We start from the raw sequence: 8337 nt of genomic DNA, 5'->3' as shown, positions 1-8337 counted from the left end.
GCAGTAAATAACATTTCCGTATTTACTTTCTCCACACCAGTCATGATATATAGACTCTAGCATTTCCCCTAGTCACCCCTTTTCTAAGCTTTTTTTCTAAGTCTCAGCTTTTTTCATCTTTCCTCATATAGAAGCTGTTTCATCCCCCTAATCATTTGTGTTGCGTTTTTCTGCACCTTTCCCAAATCCAATATATCTGTTTTGAGAAGGGATGACCAGATCTGCAGCCAGTATTCAAGAGGGAGGTGTACTATAGATTTAAATAGCGGCAATATGATATTTTCTGTTGTGTTCTCTATCCCTTTCATAATGATTCCCAACATTCTGTTGGCTCTTTTGACTGTTTCTGCACATTGAGAGGATGTTTGACTCCAAGGTCTCTTTCTCGAGCAGGAATCGCTAATTTAGACCCCATTTTTTTATATGTGAAGTGAGGATTATATTTTCCAATGTGCTCCTTTGGCGCCGGCAGGAGAGAAGTTGCTGAGGGGAACATCTTACTGCTACCTATTTCAGCACTGACGTGGGTAAGGGAATTGAAGGTAGGAGATGGGGGTGTAGGAAAGTTTAGAGATTTTGGAGAGTGCAAACCATTCTGAGGCACTCAGATCCAGCACCCGGCCCTGTATAACTCCCCCATTTTTGAAGGAACTTTATGGACACTGGGTTGTTGAAAGTGCTGGGGCTGGGTGGGTTTTCTGTGTCCATACCTCAGCTAGCCACAACTCACACATCTCATGCCCAGGTTGGGGTAGATGTGAGTAGCTTTACGTGCTTTTTCTCTGGCTGTCCAGCCCAGAATCTAATCTTAACTGGATACCATAGAAACTGTGACTAGGTACTGACAAGTGGAGGAATAAACCACTTGAAATTCTAGGGTCCAGACTGCTTAGCGATCCTAGGCCTTAGCAGGAAATGAAATCTATGTGCATATTGTATTTGTTTTGCCTGGTAAATAGTAGCTAGGCACAGGAGCAGAATCAACCAATTAGTGGAATTCCCCTATGCAGGAGCATTATAAGACACTCCTCGCGTTGTTATAATGAGCATTAATCATTTCTATTTCGGTAGCATCCAAAGGCCTCAATTAGGATCAGGGCCCTATGAGGCATTGTCACGCACAGGCAAAGAGGAGTCCCTGCCCTGGAAAGCTTTTAAATTTGTGTGTCCTCTTCATCACTGCTGTCACAATGCCAGCTGGCACCTGTGTGCATGTCACCAACTCCTGTGAGTCTCACTAGAACCAGAACCCCCACACCACAGCTCTTGTCAGAGCACCTGCCGCCCCCTCCCAGCAGGCCGGGCATCCCTGGGGTGTCTAGCTGCCTGAAGAGAAGATGTCACCCAGTTTGGCTTTGGCCTGGCCCTAACCATCCCCTCCTTAGAAAAGGCCACAAACACCTCTAGAAGTGGGGAGCCAGGAAGGCAACAGTCTGTTTCCTCACACATGGAAACTAGCTACCTGAGGCCAGGTTTACAATGGACCCAGAAGGTCAGGTTAAGGTACATAACTCCAGCTACATAAAATAAATAGCTAGAATCAGCTTAACATAAGCCAAGCTTGGCACCGTCTTCACAGAGGGAGGTCGACAGGAGTAGATGCTCCCATCGGCTCCCCCTACTCCTCGCAACTGCAAGGAGTATCGGTGCTGACTAGAGCCACCCTCAGCATTCGATTGAGCAGGTCTTAACTAGACCCACTAAATCAAACACCAGAAGCTTGATCTCTGGCACAGTAAGTGAAGACATGGCCTCAGGCACTGGTCTCCCTTCCTTTGCAGGCTGGGCTGCTGCCAGCTACCAGGAAAGAGGAAATAGATTAAAGATATTTGGCTAGATCTTCTCCCCCAGAGAAGCCTTTTACTTCAGCAGGAGTTCTGCACATGTGTCTAAGAGCAGACCTTGTCCCTCCCATAGCGTATTCCCAGTCCAACTCCACACTCTGATTAATCTACCCTGCCCGAGACACACATTACTAAACACACACACAACCTCAGTGCAAAAATCAAAACAAAAAAACCCTTGGACTTAGTACAGGGATTGGGCAGAATAAACAAGTGACTTACCAGCCTTTAAATCCTGCAGAACACTGCAGCTGAGGGTGTCTTTCTCCGACCTACCTCATCGCCCGTCACTTCCTCTGCTTGTAGCTTACAATTTTCCATTCTCTGAAGCATCAGCTAGTGCCCCTGAATGGCTGGTGCTCAAGTCACATTGTACAAGACTTATTTCTTATCCTTCCAATTGCATGATGGTAAAGGGCACAGAGGTTTAATGCACATAAAATATCATCTTTAAGGAAATCCGTTGATCTAAGTCTTGCAAATCATTCTTGAGCAATACAGTGCAAATTGCAACATTCCCTTGGTTATGTAGGGGCATCATTTGATTACAATATGCATCAGCCATATCACATCCATCTGCATTGCCATCTGTCTTGCAAAGGTTGGAAGCGTCATTTCTGTGGATCTTTGGGTAATGGGCTTCTACTGTTTACACAGGTTTTTGTAAACAGGATATTAACAAATTATAAATATCCGGTTGGAAATTCCATCAGCTGTGAATTTGCAGCGTCAAAAGAGATTCCCTTAAATACGCTAGTGTGTTACTTGCCTCCATGTATTAAGAAGTCACTGATCAAGTTACACAATCATGGCTAACAATGACATCTGCTTCCAGTTTTACGTATTTCACTGTTTTCATTCATGAATTGGAAAGGTTACAGCTCATGTGAGTCAGAGGGCCTCTACAGTGTTTCGTGGGAACGATAAATAATGGCTTCACTAGTTAGCTGGGGACTATAAATCCTAGCTTTATTAATTAACTGAAGTATTGGTTGCACCTCCCTGGTCCAGCACCCTCGCAACCTGACCCAGCCAGAACAAGGGAATTTGCTGGACCAAGGAAGGTCTGAACTCTCTCTCCCTTTCTAGCCACTAGCCCCCAGTGGCTGCCAGCTGGGCTCCTCTCCCAGCTCCTAAGTGCTGCTGGGCTGGCCAGACTCTGCCTCCAGTCTCAGCCCACTGGTCAGGTTCCCATCCGGCCACTGGCCAAGCTGTGATCCCAGCTCACCACTCCACCAGTTGGGGTCCCTGCCTCCTACCCCAGGGCTGCTGGCTGGGCGCTACGAGGCTGCCTATGAGGCTGCCAGTCCCTCTACTTCCAGACTCTCGACTGACGGCCACTGGGGTTTTCCGGTCCAGGGGCTCTGTGGTCAACAACATCCATGGTCCTGCTGGACCACAGATGTCCCTGGACCAGAGAGTCACAGACCAGAGAGATTCAGCCTGTAATACAATATTGCTACCCTCATTTTTCAAGTGTTTAAAGGGTCTATTTAATTTCTGATCAGCTTCTCCTTCAGAAAACAGTTTGACTCATGCTTGTGCTGAGTTCATTTCAGGATAACTTGCTCTGAGACTAGACTGGGAGATTATAAATGTTCTCTTCCGTGTGTATGTCAGCATGAATTCCTATTAACTCATTGCCTTATATGAGTTTGCTAAGATTTTCCTAAACCATTGCTGAATGGGAGTTGATTGGGGGTGGGATAACTTTTTAGTGGCCCATAAACACTATGTTCTTCTGCAATAAAATGTAAAATACTTTTTAATAAAGATGCTAGCACATTCCAGTGTGTTCCATCAACCTGTACTTTGACACAACACTCTTCGAGACAAATGAGAGGTGAAATGTTTCTTCGGGGTGGACTACCTGGTGTTGGTCCAATAAAAGTTATTACCTCAGCCAGCTTGTCCCTCTACTACTGAGTGTATTCATTACTAGAAAACAGAACATAGCCAACCTGGATTTTTGGCAATTACTTAAAAGACTGGGTTCGCCCCTGGGTAGTTCCAAATGATGGGCATTTTTTGCCTACATATATGGAGACTCTTCAGTATTGAAGAAAATACAAATGCTCTGAGGCTATGTCTACAGAAGAATAATATTGCCATAGTCAATCTTCCAGGATTCGAATCAGTGGGTCTAGAGAAGACCCGTTAATTCTACCTGAGCGTGCTCCCAGTAGTCCTGTTCCTCACAAGAAATAAGAGAAGCCAATAGGAGCGTTTGCTCCCGTTAACCTCCCGCTGTGCGGATGGCACGAAAGTGATTTAAGATAAGTTTCTTATCTAAGATAAGATTATGTTGCGTATCTTAAGTTGACTTTCCCCTTTAGGGTAGGCCTGACCTAAGAGAGCCTCTGATTGGAAGATAGTGGACAGAGAAGAATTAACTATCCAAAGCTCTGCTGCTCCTAATTCTCTTCTGCAGAGACTACTGTGAGTGTGTTGGCACTTGGTAGTTTGACGAGACACTGGCTCAGAGGAAAATTGCTGTAGCCTAGGCCATATGTGGTCTCAGTGAAGTCTCCCAAACAGGTTGAATGTGAATGGCATCCAAGAACGCCTAAAAAGGGTGGGAAAGCTCTGGTACGAAGCCTGCACATTGGCATAGGCAAGAACAAATCTGCAGCCCCGCTTTCTTGAATGGGAACTGGATGTGCACACAACTGGGCCAGGCAGCCAGTGCAAGTTCTTCACCAAACCCCCAGGGGGAAATGCAAGAGGCACATGTACCGTGCCAACCTTGTGCCTTGGAGTTCCAACTTTAAGGCCTCTCTCCCTCACTGGGCAGAACCAGATCCTGGGGTCTAACTGGGGTCCCCTCTCCCAGGTCTCCCCAGCAGCTTTCTATGCTAGTGGCCTCCACTGGACAGCCTCTCCCTCTGGGTGACCGACAACCCAACCTCCCACCGCAGGGACCTGCACAGAGAAACTCCATCACAGGCTGCAGCTCTGTCCAGTCCGATCCTTCCGGCAAGCAGAGCCAAGGTCGTATTGCCCCAAATCCAGCCCATGCTGAAGAGGGTCTAGGTCCCTGGCTTTGCTCAGTGTGGATGGTGAGGGGAGTCCATGAGGGCCATGAGGCACCATAGCCACATTCCTTTGCATGGTGCTGTCGGACAGTGCGCCACCAAGTCACCTCCCCATCATGGCTCTTTGAGTCGCCGCGGTTCCTTTCAATGCCTCAGTCTCACTCTCTTTTCTACTCTCAGCTGAGGGGAAGGGGCTTGTTTCGCCTCTTCCTTTCCTTTCACTTTCCCCCAGCTTTGCTTGTTGGGAGGATCGCGATGGCTCCTTTGCTCTGCACCACCAGTCCAGTTCCCCACAGTGCTACCGTGGATGGACCACACCAGCCAGCCAAACGCGGCTCAGATCCGTGGCTTGGGAAAGTGGGGCGCTGAAAGGCTACGGGAGAGGAAGGGGCAGTGGGCTGAGAACTGTTCCGTGCGGAATGAAAACAGGACTGAAGGCCACATTTTTAAACGTGTTTCCCAGTGTAACCCACGCTATGGCGTTGCCATGGTAACACTGGCCCCGATGTCCTTTTTCTTCCATTCTCCCAGAGCTCACATGGGAGGAGAGCAAAGGTGGCTCCCCATGTTCTCTCAGCCACGGGAGCTGGGTTTGTATTTTTCCTGGTGGGTGCTCCACCCCCACTCCACTTTAAGGCCCCACCCCCACTTGACCCCTCCCCTGAGGTCCCACCCCTCAACTCTGCCTCTTCCTGCCCCATCCCCTTCCTCATGGCCACACCCTGACTCTCCTCCTTCCTGCCCTCTCCCTTGAGGCCCCTGGCCCTCCTGATCTCTGCCCTCCCTTGAGCACCTCCAGTCACCTGCCGTACTGCTGACTGGCAGCCCCACCAAACAGCTGTGGCTGGCAGCCCCCCTATTTCTTTTCTGTGGGTGCTTGAGCCCTGGAGCACCATGGCATTGGCACCTGCAACTCAGAGCATACTCGCCTCCTTGTGTAACTTAGAGCAGCCTCTGGGAGACCCTAATTTACAATCTAGCCATCTCTAGGCCCTGTGGTTAAAGCGACTGGGACTTTTCAGTTTAGAAAAGAGGAGGCTGAGGGGGGATATGATAGAGGTCTATAAAATCATGAGTTCTGTGGAGAGGGCTGATAAAGAAAAGTTATTTATTAGTTCCCTAAATAGAAGAACTAGAGGACACCAAATGAAATTAATGGGGAACAGGTTTAAAACTAATAAAAGAAAGTTCTTCTTCACACAGCGTGTAGTCAACCTGTGGAACTCCTTGCCAGAGGAGGCTGTGAAGGCTAGGACTATAACAGAGTTTAAAGAGAAGCTAGATAATTTCATGGAGGTTAGGTCCATAAAAGGCTATTAGCCAGGGGATAAAATGGTGTTCTTGGCCTCTGTTTGGTCAGAGGCTGGAGAGTGATGGCAGGAGACAAATTGCTTGATCATTGTCTTCGGTCCACCCTCTCTGGGCCACCTGGTGCTGGCCACTGTCGGCAGACAGGATACTGGGCTAGATGGACCTTTGGTCTGACCCAGTACGGCCGTTCTTATGTTCTTATGAGAACCCTCTCCACACCTCCCATGATTGAGGATGAGAACAGGGGCAAGGGTAGAGTCGTCCCAGCTGTTCTGCACTTCCTGTAGAGCTATCCTAGACAGGGATATTCACTTTCTACGGGACCAATTGTCTCTCTCTCTTTCTTAGAACTTAGATGAAAATACTGGTCTGACCGAAAGCATTATGCTGGCACTAGCTCAGCTCTGGAGAAGTTGCTGCCTATTGTTCTCCTACATGCCACAGGCCTTCACAGGGTGTATTTCCAGCTTGCTGCTCCGGTACAGCAGGAGGAAACTGTCCCACCACACCCACTTCAGTGGAGCGAGCGCCAAGGAATAGCATAACCACAAACGCCCTCAGGGAGCTATGGGAGGTATTTCAGGCATAAAGGCTGCTTGCTTTTCCCTCGCAAGGCAACGCGCAGGGTAAACAAACCTCCCCATTCTAATAGTGCACACGGGAGTGACGCAAGCTCACCGAAGACAGGAAATCGAGGCTTAAGCACACTGCCGGGATGCCTGGCCCAAAGGAAGGGATGCTGCCGGCCCGCTCAGAATGCCCAGCTGTCTTTGGGTAGCCCGTGTCGCTGGGAACACCGGGTGGGTGAAGCCGGAGGTGCAGGCTGCCCTTGTATTCCAGCATCCCACACCAGCCATCCAGACAACCTGGAGCAGCAGGTTGGAGCCTCTTCAGTACACGACCCCCAAGGCAGACACGGCTCATTGTACACCTTGGGCTGACGGGAGATGGGAGCGGTTTGCTTCACCGCTCTTGCCAACAGGCTGACTGTTGGGGAAAGCTCCTTGGACAAACATTAACGCCAAACCACCCTGGGACATTCAGACCACTGGGAAACTCCCCTCCCCCACATTGTTGGGTGATGGGGGCGGTTGGAAACAAAGTCAGTTACAAAGCCAGCTCGGACAGGGGGATGCTCCACCCCAATGGGGTCCACCCCACTGCAGGTAGGGGGGGCAAGCCAGCCCTGCCAGAGCAGCCTCCACCTGCATCGGGCCTGACCTGGGCAGAGCAGCCAGCTGTGCAGAGCACCCGGCCAGCTCTAGCCAGGCCCGGCCCACCATGCGACGTCGAGGGCAGGGGGCTGTGTAAGCGGTTAACCAGTTAAACGTCATGTTTAACCAGTTACTGGAACAAATGGGATTTTATATCCCTATTTCAAAGGGAACGTTGATTACCAGCAGACAGCGAGGGAGCTGTGACAGGCAGGTTAGGGAGATTGCAAGGGGCTACCAAGATAGGGGATTTCAAACTGGCTATGCATATCCCTAGGCTGTAGGGGTATGGAGCTCTCATCAAGGTAGCCATGTTGTATGGTCAGACTTGGCAATGTAATCATACGTCTATTATGACTCAGCCTCAGATGGAGGGAAGTGGTAGAGAATGTTGTTTGGGAAGGGATACACCACCTAAAAACCACTGCACTAAACCACCCCAGCCTGCCCACAATCCACTGGGATGGTGCCAAGGTTGACTAGGAGGAACCGGGGTGGGGATCAGCCACCTGGCTAGCACCACTCCGAAGTGACTAGGATGAAAAGTGCTATGTAAAACTAGGGCTTGTTATCACATGGCCCTATTCCCATAGTAATCGAGCTCTTCTCAGCCTTTGACACACGTCATCTCGGTCCAGAAATGTTTGCAATGGCTGCGCCTTTCCCCTCACAGCTGCACACACACATTGCAGGCCAGGCTCGCGAACCTGCTTCTAAAAGGGGTCAGCCTATCAGTGCAATGGCCCAGGTTTCCCCAAGAACCTTCAGAATCTGATTTTGATTGCCTGGCTCGCAAAGCCTTTCCACGAAGTGCTGGTGTGGCATAGTCTCAGCCCGTTATCCCCTGGAACATCTACATAGATTCACATTGTAATAGTTAGATGGACCATCTGCACCCAGTCCTGGGCTGGGCAGGAACAGTGACCAAAGGTT

This window comes from Pelodiscus sinensis, chromosome 4 (assembly GCF_052426305.1).
Source record: "Pelodiscus sinensis isolate ZL-2025 chromosome 4, ASM5242630v1, whole genome shotgun sequence".
Classification (NCBI taxonomy): domain Eukaryota; kingdom Metazoa; phylum Chordata; order Testudines; family Trionychidae; genus Pelodiscus; species Pelodiscus sinensis.
Note: the sequence above shows the minus strand (reverse complement) of the source record.